Source organism: Coregonus clupeaformis, chromosome 25, assembly GCF_020615455.1.
Source record: "Coregonus clupeaformis isolate EN_2021a chromosome 25, ASM2061545v1, whole genome shotgun sequence".
NCBI classification, from domain to species: Eukaryota; Metazoa; Chordata; class Actinopteri; order Salmoniformes; family Salmonidae; genus Coregonus; species Coregonus clupeaformis.
In genome coordinates, this window is record NC_059216.1 from 14278333 (window position 1) to 14293310 (window position 14978).

The window sequence follows — 14978 nt, forward strand, 5'->3', positions numbered from 1 at the left end:
ATTACATCCCAGCTCTGCCCTGACTATAACCCTGTCTAACTGAGTCTCATATTACATCCCAGTTCTGCCCTGACTATAACCCTGTCTGAGTCTCATATTACATCCCAGCTCTGCCCTGACTATAACCCTGTCTGAGTCTCATATTACATCCCAGCTCTGCCCTGACTATAACCCTGTCTGAGTCTCATATTACATCCCAGCTCTGCCCTGACTATAACCCTGTCTAACTGAGTCTCATATTACATCCCAGCTCTGCCCTGACTATAACCCTGTCTGAGTCTCATATTACATCCCAGCTCTGCCCTGACTATAACCCTGTCTAACTGAGTCTCATATTACATCCCAGCTCTGCCCTGACTATAACCCTGTCTAACTGAGTCTCATATTACATCCCAGCTCTGAATCATGCATATTTCAGATCCTGAGGGGAACATAAGGAACTAATGCACCCAACTTCTGCCAGCACTGCAACTTAACCTTTCTACATTAGCTCTGACAGCCAGAGGTTTCTCAATAAAAAACTACAACAACTCTCCTGCTACCATTGTACAGAATGACCTTCTCCCTAACCTAGCACAGACATCCTGCTCTGAGATAGTGGATATAGTGCATTCCAGATATAATGTGCAGGTCTGTGCAGATAATATGATTGTTTGTGGTTCCTGAGACTTGTCAAAACATTGTTAAAGGGATACTTTGGGATGTTGGTAATGAAGCCCTTTATCTACTTCCCCAGAGTCAGATTAACTCGTGGATACCATTTTTATGTCTCTGCATGCAGTTTAAAGGAAGTTGCTAACTAGCATTAGCATGCTAGCTGTTCCTGTAGACTTCCAGTCATTGCGCTAACGCTAGTTAATATTGGCTCACGAAACTGCCTCTAACTTCATACTGGACGCAGAGACATAAAAATGGTATCCACAAGTTAGTGCAGAGTCTGGAACGAACCCTTGATCTAGACTGCTGGTCCCAGATCTGTTTGTGCTATCATGTCAACTCCAACAAGGAGTGCCAAAGAGTGGTATGATGACACAAACAGACTGGTACCCAGGCTATCCCTGGTCCACCGTGTGTTGTGTAACCTCTCCAGGCTCCACCACTGGGTCTGAGGTCGCTGAGGTTTGATGACAGCAAGATCCAGGCTCCACCAATGGGTCTGAGGTCGCTGAGGGTTGATGACAGCAAGATCCAGGCTCCACCACTGGGTCTGTAGTCGCTGAGGGTTGATGACAGACAGTTCCAGACTTCATCTTACCTTTCGGATGTAACTGGACTACGTAATGAACCAAAGCGTTCGTTTCTATGCTGGTTGCTTGGCTCTATTTTACCTCGTAGCGGTCGCGGAGGACAGAGGACGCGGGCAGTTCTAATTCTATTTAACCTCAGTAGCGCTCGCTCAGTCCGCGCAAATGTATTACATCCGAATCGCTCTCCAAGGACGGTGTTTTTGATGGTGACTACCTGCAGACTATACTGCTTCAGAAGACCGAAAAGACTGAAAAGAGAACACTCTTTCTTTACCATATAGTTGTCTTTATATAAGAAAATTGCTAGCTACTTATTTAACTTAGCCTGCCTTGTCAGCTAGCTAGCTAGCTAGCAAGTTTTAATTAGCTAACTGCTATTGTAGTTTTCTGTTTGTACGTAGCTTGCACTTTAATGGCATCCCTCGAGGAGATTTTATTTTCGCTTTCCAACCAGGCGAAGCACGATGAAGGTACCACTGATCTTGACAAGAGGCGCAACATTAGTAGAGGGGCAGAGAAATTCACAATTCAGGGTAACGTTAAGTAGTTAACTTTATTAGATCACTGGAAGGATTTATTGTACAACCATTTTTCAACACTTAGCTATCTAGTTGGTTAGTTATACATTTAGTTACAGTGCATTCGGAAAGTATTCAGACCCCTTTACTTTCAAATTTTGTTACGTTACAGCCTTATTCTAAAATTGATTATATATTGTAATGACCTGACTAGATCATAAAAGAACAACTGTCCAGACAGAGGATTGAGTTTACGAATGGACGGTTTATTAAACCAACTTTACACAGGCTACTGTTTGGCCGTAGCCCACGCCAAATAAATGAAAGATAACCCACAAGCCAATCGTGACCTTCTCTTGTGAAGCCCAGACGTAAAAAGAGAGAGAACAAAGGCTAAACCTGGTCTTAACTTCCAATGCTCCATCCCCTGCCCAACCCCCTCCACGCCACTCCGCCAACCGCCAGGATGCCCGGCATCAGAACATTCCAGGCATTCCCGTGATTGGCAGATAGCAGGTTGATTGACATGTCGGACCCCGTGAACACTGGGTACTGGTAGGTACAACACAACCATCTACTAGCCTAACACATAACACACAGCTGTCTGTGCGGGTCGCTACACAGCCCCCCCACCACAAAGTCCCTCATCCCCGTGGGAACAAACAAAGTCTCTGAAGCGACCCGGAGGTCTCCTTTGCCTGCGTGGCTGTGATGGCCGCAGAGTGCCCCTCTGGGAACCAGGGGATGAAGGCAAGGACATGGGGGACAAGGAAGCGGGAACGGGTAATACAGTCCGTGGCTCTGGGGAACCACGCGGTGACACAGGGGGAGTGGGCTGTCTGAAGCCTTGTCTGCGGCACCTGGGGGTGGGTGCCTGGAGAATGTCATTGCCAGAGCGGGGAATTGTGGGGGGTTCCTGGGGTTTGGGGAGAAGAGGCCCCTCTATATGGGGCTAACCTGTCCCGGTGCAGTGTCACCTTTCTCCCCCTGGGAGGAAGCTGCACCGGTAAACAACCTCCCCTACCCTCTCCAGGACACTGCAGGGTCCCACCCAGTGACTGTCCAACTTGGGGCATCTGCCTTTTTCCTTAGCGGGCTGTAGACCCAGACCAGCTCCCCAGCCACAAAGTGCCTTCCCCGGGTGTGCACGTCATAGTTCCTCTTCTGCCTCACACCTGCATTCAGCAGCTGCTCTCTGGCGAAGGTGTGGGCTGTCTCCAGGCGGTCCTGGAGTCTCCGGGCATACTCCGGCCCGGGGGAAACATGAGGGCTATCCAGGGGCCGACCAACGCCATCTCCGCAGGGGTACGGATCTCTCTCCCCAGCATGAGGAGGGCAGGCGTGCAGGAGGTGGAGTCTTGGACAGCGGAGCGGCATGCCATGAGGACCATAGGCAGGTGCTTGTCCCAGTCACGCTGGTGTTTGGAGAGACGATGGCCAGCTGCTGTCCAAGCGTTTTGTTGAAGCGCTCCACAAGGCCATCACTTTGAGGATGGAGAGGAGTAGTGCGGGTCTTGTGCATACCCAGCCTCTCACACATGGTGGCGAACACACGGGACTCAAAGTTTCTGCCTTGGTCGCTGTGGATGGACTCTGCAGCTCCAAACCTGCTGAACATCCCCGCTGTCAGGGCGTCGACGATGGTCTCTGCCTCCTGGTCAGGCAGAGCATAGGCCTCGGGCCATTTTGTGAAATAGTCCATGGCCGTGAGCACCCAGCGGTTTCCACTGTCTGTGGTGGGGAACGGCCCAACTACATCCACTCCCACCCTCTCCATGGGAGCCCCCACTGGGAACTGTTGGAGCTGAGCATGAGAGCGGCCTGGGGGCCCTTTCTCGCTGTGCAGTTGTCACAGCGGCGGCAAAAGTCTTCCACATCCCTCTTGTGCTGCCCCCAGTAAAAGCCCTGACGGAGGCGGCGCAGTGTTTTTGTGACCCCAAAGTGTCCAGTCCCCACCCCCCATGAGTACTCTGGAGCACAGCCTCCCGCAATGCTTTTGGGACCACCACCTGCCACCTCTCCTCCCCCGTAGCTGACTCCTTCCATGCCCGCTGTAACACGCCATCAGCCAGCCGCAGTCGCTCAAACTTTGACCACAACCCTTTGGTCGCGAGTGAGAGCGCTGTCACCTCTTCCCATGGTGGCCTCACCTGCGCCTCTACCCACTGTAGCACTGGCTGTAGGTCTGTGTCCCGTCCCTGCTGCTGCCCCCCATTCAGCCACGTCGACAGTCTGCAGCTCACAGCAGACAGGCCCGCTCGCCCGACACACTGTGGCACAGACCCCCTCCTCTGCACACAGCTCTCTCTCCCGTCCCTCTCTCCGTTCACAGTGGCGGCAGCCGTCTGCAGTACAGGGCCGACGGGACATGGCGTCGGCGTTGGAGTGGCGTGCCCCTGCCCTGTGCACCACCGTGAAGTCATACGGCTGAAGCTCCTCCAACCAGCGTGCCACCTGCCCCTCTGGCTCTCTGAAAGACATGAGCCACTGGAGAGCAGAGTGGTCAGTCCTTACAGTAAAGGGCAGACCACCCAGGTAGTACTTGAAGTGTTTGACGGAAGCCACAACAGCCAAGAGTTCCCGCCGGGTGACACAGTAGCGGCGCTCATGTTTGTCAAATGTTTTGCTGAAGTACGCCACCGCTCTCTCCCCCTCTGGCCCCACCTGGGCCAGCACCCCACCCATGCCCACATTGCTCGTGTCTGTGTCCAGGATAAAGGGCAATGTGAGGTCAGGGGGGGCGAGCACGGGGGCCTCGATCAGTGCACGTTTGAGGGTGTTGAACGCCTCCTCACACTCCACTGTCCAAGTGAAAGCCTTGTCCTTCGGCAGCAGGCGGTTCAGTGGAGCAGCAACGCTTGAGAAGCCCCGTACAAACCTCCTGTAGTACGAGGCCAGGCCCAGGAAGCTCTTCAGCTGACGCTGGTCGGTGGGGGGTGGGCCAGTCTCTGACAGCCGCTACCTTGTCCTCCATGGTGCTGATCCCCTCCTTCCCCACTCGGTGGCCCAAGAAGGACACCTCTCTCCTCATGAAGTGGCACTTCTCGGGGTGGAGCTTCAGACCTGCGGCAGCCACCCTCTCCAGCACACACCGTAGCGCCCACAGGGCTGACTGGAAGGAGCTGCCATGGGCCAGGATGTCATCGAGGTATACCAGACACTGCTGTCGGGGGATGCCATCCAGCACCCTGTCCATCAAACGCTCAAAAGTAGTTGGAGCGTTGCACAGGCCAAAGCACAGGACCTTGAACTGCCAGTGTCCTCTGTTAGTGGAGAACGCAGTTTTGGCTCTGGCCTCTGGGGAGAGGGGCACCTGCCAGTAGCCACTGCGGAGGTCTAGTGAGGAGAACCAGGAGGACCCCCTAACCAGGTCCAGCGACTCATCGATACGTGGTATGGGGTATGAGTCCTTCCTGGTTACCTCATTCAGCCGCCTGTAGTCCGCACAGAACCTCAGCTTGCCCCCTTCTTCGGAACCATGACGACTGGCGCCGCCCAGGGCTGTCTGAGGGCTCAATGAAGTCTGCCCGCTGCATCTCCAACACAGCCTTGTCTGCCGCCTCCTGGCGTGCCAGCGGGATACGGCGGGGACGCATCTTGATAGGTCGAGCATCACCTGTGTCGATCTCATGCTGCACCAGATGAGTCTGACCCACCTCTTCCTCACTCAGCGCAAAGCTGTCTCTGAATTCAAACAGCAACTGCCTCAACCGTTCCTGCTGCTCGGGGTCAAGACCAACACAGTTCCTCCCCCATATCTCCCTCACTGCAGACAGTGTCCTCTCCCCTCCCATCTGGGGTAGCTGGGCTGGGGGCGCGGCCCGGGCTCACAGAGGACTGTGTCGTGGAGGTAGCTGGGGAATGTAACGCAACGCCGTAGGGTGACAGGGGGCTGGGGAAAAGTCACACCCAGATGTGGGGGGAGGGGGCAGCCATGAGTCTCTGCTGCTTTAACTGTTGGAGTAAAGGATTTGTTGGGTTGAGTGAATGTGACATTAGGGGGCCATGGTGACCTCCGGCCCTCCCTGGAAGCTCAGTGTGCCCCTATTTAGGTCTAACTGGCAGCCTGTGCTCCTAAGAAAGTCCAACCCCAGGATACAAGGGTCCTGCACAGCCGCCACCCACACAGGATGACGCACAGTCCTGCCCCCTACTGTCAGAATCATTATTCCCTTCCCTTTCATGGGTGCCAGCTCACCTGTGACTGTGCGGAGCTGCACAGTTGTAGGCTCACACTGAGTCCAACCTGGCACAATATCTGGCCTCACCAGGGTTACTGTGGACCCAGTGTCCACCAGGGCGGAGCAGGGCACCCCCTCCACAGTGACAGGGACATGACAAAAGTCCCCAACACAGGTCCGGCCCACCACAACAACAGGCTCCATCCGCTTGCCCTCGTCTGCTTCTGGGGAAGTGGAGCCTTGCTTCCCCGTCTGTGCCGGTGGGCTCCTCCTGAAGAAGATGGTGGTTGGGATAGAAAGCCAGGGGTCCGCACTACCGGTCTATCGGACCCCGAGCCGCTTTCCCTGAGCTCTGGGGACATGGGGCAATCTCGGCGCAGATGGCCTGGCTGGCCACAACCCCAGCAGACCCTGGGACCAGGGCGTGTGTTTCGTTCCGCCTGTAGCGACACAGCACGAATGAGTTCTGTCATTTCAGCCACCCATGCAGGCTTTTCCGGCTCCGTGCTGCTCTTCCCCCCCGCTCGCACAGAGGGTCTGTCTCCCTGCACCCCCACCAAAGCCCCAGCTGAAGCCCCAGCCCACACCAGCTCCCTCTCCAAAGCCATCTCCAAGGCTACCTGCAATGACTCAGGATGAGCCAGCTGGGTCTGTATGCACAGCTCCGTAGGAGAGAGCGCCTGTATGAACTGGTCCCGTGCTAGCTCGCTCTGCACGGAGGGGGGCATGTGAGCATATGCCCGCCGAGAGAGGCTCTCAATGTCATTAGCTAGCACCCGTAGAGGCTCTCCAGGCTGCCTGCGTCTATTACTCAGTTCGGAGCGCAGTAGCCCGGGCTGTACACACTGTCCATAGCGCCTCCTCAGTGCTCCCACTAAAGCACCATAATCACGTCTGTCCTCGGGGCTAATCAATATCAAACAGGCCAGAGCTTCATCCGTGAGGCATAAAGCCAACTGCAGTGCCCTATCTTCATCCGACCACCCCCTAAAATGAGCTAACAGTTCAAACTGAGCATGAAAAGCTTCCCAATCCGCCTTACCGGAATACTTCGGAGTCTTAACGGATACGGACACAGCCGGGAACTGGGCGCCGCCATGTTTGTTTACATCCTGAGCCCCAGATTCCTCGTCCCGCCGCGTCAGCGTCACCCCCTTCGGTCCGCCCACCAGAATCCGCGCGAAACACAGTCGACGAAGCACTCATGCCCACTTCAGCCGCCATCACTCTAACGTCCTCCCTCAAGCGGCCTCTGGGCTCCGATGCCCTGGCGATCTCCTCAGCCAGAACCCCGACGTCCATGCACACGCACCTCCTTGTCCATAATCGTCCCCTACCTCCACCTTCACTTTCGGATTCCCTCGAAGCATCTTCAACCCCGTTCTCACCTACGGTAGCTAGCCACAGAAGTCAGCTAGCTAGCTGGCTAACTTTATCAACGTTTTTACTTCTGACACCAATGTAATGACCTGACTAGATCATAAAAGAACAACTGTCCAGACAGAGGATTGAGTTTACGAATGGACGGTTTATTAAACCAACTTTACACAGGCTACTGTTTGGCGTAGCCCACGCCAAATAAATGAAAGATAACCCACAAGCCAATCGTGACCTTCTCTTGTGAAGCCCAGACGTAAAAAGAGAGAGAACAAAGGCTAAACCTGGTCTTAACTTCCAATGCTCCATCCCCCTGCCCAACCCCCCTCCACGCCACTCCGCCAACCGCCAGGATGCCCGGCATCAGAACATTCCAGGCATTCCCGTGATTGGCAGATAGCAGGTTGATTGACATGTCGGACCCCGCGAACACTGGGTACTGGTAGGTACAACACAACCATCTACTAGCCTAACACATAACACACAGCTGTCTGTGCGGGTCGCTACAATATATATATTTTTAAATCCTCATCAATCTACACACAATACCCCATAATGACAAAGTGAAAACAGGTTTTTAGAAATTTTTGCACATTTATTAAAACAAAAAAATTGAAATACCTTATTTACGTAATTATTCAGACCCTTTGCTATGAGACTCGAAATTGAGCTCAGATGCATCCTGTTTCCATTGATCATCCTTGAGATGATTCTACAACTTGATTGGAGTCCCCTGTGGTAAATTCAATTGATTGGACATGATTTCGAAAAGCACACACCTGTCAATATAAGGTCCCACAGTTGACAGTGCATGTCAGAGCAAAAACCAAGCCATTAGGTTAATTGGAATTGTCCTTAGAGCTCCGAGATAGGACTGTGTCGAGAAAAAGATCTGGGGAAGGGTACCAAAAAATGTCTGCAGCATTGAAGGTCCCCAAGAACACAGTGGCCTCCATCATTCTTAAATGGAAGAAGTTTGGAACCACCAAGACTCTTCCTAGAGCTGGCTCTTCCCAAACTGAGCAATCGGGGGAGAAGGGTCTTGGTCAGGGAGGTGACCAAGAACCCGATGGTCACACCGACAGAGCTCCAGAGTTCCTCTGTGGAGATGGGAGAACCTTCCAGGACAACCATCTTTGCAGCACTCCACCAATCAGGCCTGTATGGTACAGTGGCCAGACGGAAGCCACTCCTCAGGAAAAGCACATGACAGCCCTCTTGGAGTTTGCCAAAAGGCACCTAAAGACTCTCAGACCATGAGAAACAAGATTCTCTGGTCTGATGAAACCAAGATTGAACTATTTGGCCTGAATGCCAAGCATCACGTCTGGAGGAAACCTGGCACCATCCCTACAGTGAAACATGGTGGTGGCAGCATCATGCTGTGGGGATGTATTTCAGCGGCAGGGACTGGGAGACTAGTCAGGATCGAGGGAAAGTACGGAGAGTTCCTTGATGAAAACCTGCTCCAGAGCGCTCAGGACCTCAGACTGGGGTGAAGGTTCACCTTCCAACAGGACAAGGACCCTAAGCACACAGCCAAGACAATGCATGAGTGGCTTCGGGACAAGTCTCTGAATGTCCTTGAGGGGCCCAGCCAGAGCCCGGACTTGAACCCAATCGAATATCTCTGGAGAGACCTGAAAATAGCTGTGCAGAAACACTCCCCATCCAACCTGACAGATCTTGAGGATCTGCAGAGAAGAATGGGAGAAACTCCCCAAATACAGGTGTGCCAAGCTTGTAGCGTCATAACCAAGAAGACCCGAGGCTGTAATCGCTGCCAAAGGTGCTTCAACAAAGTACTGAGTAAAGGGTCTGAATACTTATGTAAATCTGATATTTCCGGTTTTTTTTGTTTTGTCATTATGGGTATTGTGTGTAGATTGATGAGAAAAACTATTTAATCCATTTTAGAATAAGGTTGTAACGTAACAAAATGTGGAAAAAGTCAAGGGGTCTGAATACTTTCCGAATGCACTGTATCACATAGTTAGTGCAGGCTGAAATATGGTGCGTTTGGATATATGGTGCGTTGGGATATATGGTGCGTTTGGATATATGGTGCGTTTGGATATATGGTGCGTTGGGATATATGGTGCGTTGGGATATATGGTGCGTTGAGATATACAGTGAGGGAAAAAAGTATTTGATCCCCTGCTGATTATGTACGTTTGTCCACTGACAAAGACATGATCAGTCTATAATTTTAATGGTAAGTTTTTTTGAACAGTGAGAGACAGAATAACAACAACAAAAATATTTGAAAAACGCATGTCAAAAATGATATAAATTGATTTGCATTTTAATGAGGGAAATACGTTTTTGACCCCTCTGCAAAACATGACTTAGTACTTGGTGGCAAAACCCTTGTTGGCAATCACAGAGGTCAGACGTTTCTTGTAGTTGGCCACCAGGTTTGCACACATCTCAGGTGGGATGTTGTCCCACTCCTCTTTGCAGATCTTCTCCTAGTCATTGAGGTTTCGAGCCTGACGTTTGGCAACTCGAACCTTCAGCTCCCTCCACAGATTTTCTGGCTAGGCCACTCCAGGACCTTAATGTGCTTCTTCTTGAGCCACTCCTTTGTTGCCTTGGCCGTGTGTTTTGGGTCATTGTCATGCTGGAATACCCATCCACGACCCATTTTCAATGCCCTGGCTGAGGGAAGGAGGTTCTCACCCAAGATTTGATGGTACATGGCCCCGTCCATCGTCCCTTTGATGCGGTGAAGTTGTCCTGTCCCCTTAGCAGAAAAAACACCCCCAAAGCATAATGTTTCCACCTCCATGTTTGACGGTGGGGATGGTGTTCTTGGGGTCATAGGCAGCATTCCTCCTCCTCCAAACACGGCGAGTTGAGTTGATGCCAAAGAGCTCGATTTTGGTCTCATCTGACCACAACACTTTCACCCAGTTCTCCTCTGAATCATTCAGATGTTCATTGGCAAACTTCAGACGGCCCTGTATATGTGCTTTCTTGAGCAGGGGGACCTTGCAGGCGCTGCAGGATTTCAGTCCTTCACGGCGTAGTGTGTTACCAATTGTTTTCTTAGTGACTATGGTCCCAGCTGCCTTGAGATCATTGACAAGATCCTCCCGTGTAGTTCTGGGCTGATTCCTCACCGTTCTCATGATCATTGCAACTCCACGAGGTGAGATCTTGCATGGAGCCCCAGGCCGAGGGAGATTGACAGTTCTTTTGTGTTTCTTCCATTTGCGAAAAATCGCACCAACTGTTGTCACCTTCTCACCAAGCTGCTTGGCGATGGTCTTGTAGCCCATTCCAGCCTTGTGTAGGTCTACAATCTTGTCCCTGACATCCTTGGAGAGCTCTTTGGTCTTGGCCATGGTGGAGAGTTTGGAATCTGATTGATTGATTGCTTCTGTGGACACGTGTCTTTTATACAGGTAACAAACTGAGATTAGGAGCACTCCCTTTAAGAGTGTGCTCCTAATCTCAGCTCGTTACCCTGGAGCCAGAAATCTTTCTGATTGAGAGGGGGTCAAATACTTATTTCCCTCATTAAAATGCAAATCAATTTATAACATTTTTGACATGCGTTTTTCTGGATTTTTTTGTTGTTATTCTGTCTCTCACTGTTCAAATAAACCTACCATTAAAATTATAGACTGATCATTTCTTTGTCAGTGGGCAAACGTACAAAATCAACAGGGGATCAAATACTTTTTTCCCTCACTGGATATATGGTGTGTTGGGATATATGGTGCGTTTGGATATATGGTGCGTTTGGATATATGGTTGCTATGCTATCTGGTAACAAGTATTCGTTGTTATGTAACAAGTGTTGAATTCCATGTTGTATACAGTGGGGGAAAAAAGTATTTAGTCAGCCACCAATTGTGCAAGTTCTCCCACTTAAAAAGATGACAGAGGCCTGTAATTTTCATCATAGGGACACGTCAACTATGACAGCCAAAATGAGAAGAAAAAAAATCCAGAAAATCACATTGTAGGATTTTTAATGAATTTATTTGCAAATTATGGTGGAAAATAAGTATTTGGTCAATAACAAAAGTTTCTCAATACTTTGTTATATACCCTTTGTTGGCAATGACACAGGTCAAATGTTTTCTGTAAGTCTTCACAAGGTTTTCACACACTGTTGCTGGTATTTTGGCCCATTCATCCATGCAGATCTTCTCTAGAGCAGTGATGTTTTGGGGCTGTCGCTGAAGCAACACAGACTTTCAACTCCCTCCAAAGATTTTCTATGGGGTTGAGATCTGGAGACTGGCTAGGCCACTCCAGGACCTTGAAATGCTTCTTACGAAGCCACTCCTTCGTTGCCCGGGCGGTGTGTTTGGGATCATGGTCATGCTGAAAGACCCAGCCACGTTTCATCTTCAATGCCCTTGCTGATGGAAGGAGGTTTTCACTCAAAATCTCACGATACATGGCCCCATTCATTCTCTCCTTTACACGGATCAGTCGTCCTGGTCCCTTTGCAGAAAAACAGCCCCAAAGCATGATGTTTCCACCCCCATGCTTCACAGTAGGTATGGTGTTCTTTGGATGTAACTCAGCATTCTTTGTCCTCCAAACACGACGAGTTGAGTTTTTACCAAAAAGTTATATTTTGGTTTCATCTGACCATATGCCATTCTCCCAATCCTCTTCTGGATCATCCAAATGCACTCTAGCAAACTTCAGACGGGCCTGGACATGTACTGGCTTAAGCAGGGGGACACGTATGTCACTGCAGGATTTGAGTCCCTGGCGGCGTAGTGTGTTACTGATGGTAGGCTTTGTTACTTTGGTCCCAGCTCTCTGCAGGTCATTCACTAGGTCCCCACGTGTGGTTCTGGGATTTTTGCTCACCGTTCTTGTGATCATTTTGACCCCACGGGGTGAGATCTTGCGTGGAGCCCCAGATCGAGGGAGATTATCAGTGGTCTTGTACAGTGGGGAGAACAAGTATTTGATACACTGCCGATTTTGCAGGTTTTCCTACTTACAAAGCATGTAGAGGTCTGTCATTTTTATCATAGGTACACTTCAACTGTGAGAGACAGAATCTAAAACAAAAATCCAGAAAATCACATTGTATGATTTTTAAGTAATTAATTTGCATTCTATTGCATGACATAAGTATTTGATACATCAGAAAAGCAGAACTTAATATTTGGTACAGAAACCTTTGTTTGCAATTACAGAGATCATACGTTTCCTGTAGGTCTTGACCAGGTTTGCACACACTGCAGCAGGGATTTTGGCCCACTCCTCCATACAGACCTTCTTCAGATCCTTCAGGTTTTGGGGCTGTCGCTGGGCAATACGGACTTTCAGCTCCCTCCAAAGATGTTCTATTGGGTTCAGGTCTGGAGACTGGCGACTGGCTAGGCCACTCCAGGACCTTGAGATGCTTCTTACGGAGCCACTCCTTAGTTGCCCTGGCTGTGTGTTTTGGGTCGTTGTCATGCTGGAAGACCCAGCCACGACCCATCTTCAATGATCTTACTGAGGGAAGGAGGTTGTTGGCCAAGATCTTGCGATACATGGCCCCATCAGTCGTCCTGTCCCCTTTGCAGAAAAGCATCCCCAAAGAATGATGTTTTCACCTCCATGCTTCATGGTTGGGATGGTGTTCTTGGGGTTGTACTCATCCTTCTTCTTCCTCCAAACACGGCGAGTGGAGTTTAGACCAAAAAGCTCTATTTTTGTCTCATCAGACCACATGACCTTCTCCCATTCCTCCTCTGGATCATCCAGATGGTCATTGGCAAACTTCAGACGGGCCTGGACATGCGCTGGCTTGAGCAGGGGGACCTTGCGTGCGCTGCAGGATTTTAATCCATGACGGCGTAGTGTGTTACTAATGATTTTCTTTGAGACTGTGGTCCCAGCTCTCTTCAGGTCATTGACCAGGTACTGCCGTGTAGTTCTGGGCTGATCCCTCACCTTCCTCATGATCATTGATGCCCCACGAGGTGACATCTTGCATGGAGCCCCAGACCGAGGGTGATTGACCGTCATCTTGAACTTCTTCCATTTTCTAATAATTGCGCCAACAGTTGTTGCCTTCTCACCAAGCTGCTTGCCTATTGTCCTGTAGCCCATCCCAGCCTTGTGCAGGTCTACAATTGTATCCCTGATGTCCTTACACAGCTCTCTGGTCTTGGCCATTGTGGAGAGGTTGGAGTCTGTTTGATTGAGTGTGTGGACAGGTGTCTTTTATACAGGTAACGAGTTCAAACAGGTGCATTTAATACATGTAATGAGTGGAGAACAGGAGGGCTTCTTAAAGAAAAACTAACAGGTCTGTGAGAGCCGGAATTCTTACTGGTTGGTAGGTGATCAAATACTTATGTCATGCAATAAAATGCAAATTAATTACTTAAAAATCATACAATGTGATTCTCTGGATTTTAGATTCCGTCTCTAACAGTTGAAGTGTACCTATGATAAAAAATTACAGACCTCTACATGCTTTGTAAGTAGGAAAACCTGCAAAATCGGCAGTGTATCAAATACTTGTTCTCCCCACTGTATGTCTTCCATTTCCTAATAATTGCTCCCACAGTTGATTTCTTCAAACCAAGCTGCTTACCTATTGCAGATGCAGTCTTCCCAGCCTGGTGCAGGTCTACAATTTTGTTTCTGGTGTCCTTTGACAGCTCTTTGGTCTTGGCCATAGTGGAGTTTGGAGTGTGACTGTTTGAGGTTGTGGACAGGTGTCTTTTAAACTGATAACAAGTTCAAACAGGTGCCATTAATACAGGTAACGAGTGGAGGACAGAGGAGCCTCTTAAAGAAGAAGTTACAGGTCTGTGAGAGCCAGAAATCTTGCTTGTTTGTAGGTGACCAAATACTTATTTTCCACCATAATTTGCAAATAAATTCATAAAAAATCCTACAATGTGATTTTCTGGATTTTTTTTCCTCAATTTGTCTGTCATTGTTGACGTGTACCTATGATGAAAATTACAGGCCTCTCTCATCTTTTTAAGTGGGAGAACTTGCACAATTGGTGGCTGACTAAATACTTTTTTTCCCCCACTGTACATTACATTTGTCATTTAGCAGACGCTCTTATCCAGAGCGACTTACAGTTAGATACGGTGTGGGTACGCTGTGGGGGTAGGCTCGGCTACATGATGAGATGATCATGGATAAGAGTGAGAATATTAGTATTTGTCAAACGGAAGTCAAGCGTCGATCATCACGTCATCAGAATAAGACCCTCAATATTTATTGTAAAAGAGCATGGTTATTATATCAACATTTGCACATAAATGCGTTTCCTCCACTATTTCTTGCATAATTAATTTTACTGACACCATAAGATCCCACCGTGTCAAACCTACAAATGATCTGTTGGCATTTATAAAATTGTACCCGAAACGACCTGTTTCCATCACAGCTGTCGTAATTATTTTGATACGGTATAACCTATAAATCAGTCACAGAGTGCATCCCAAATGGTACCCTATTCCCTATATAGTGCACTACTCCCATATGGGCCCTGATCAAAAGTAGTGCACTATGTAGGGAATAGAGTGCTATTTGGGATGCAGCGCCTAACAACCCCTCAAATGAACCATAGCTTCAACAGTAGCTCTGGTCCAGGGCGTTACGTCACTACTCCACCACGTAGTGGAGGAACACGCACTAACGCCCTGGACCAGAGCTAT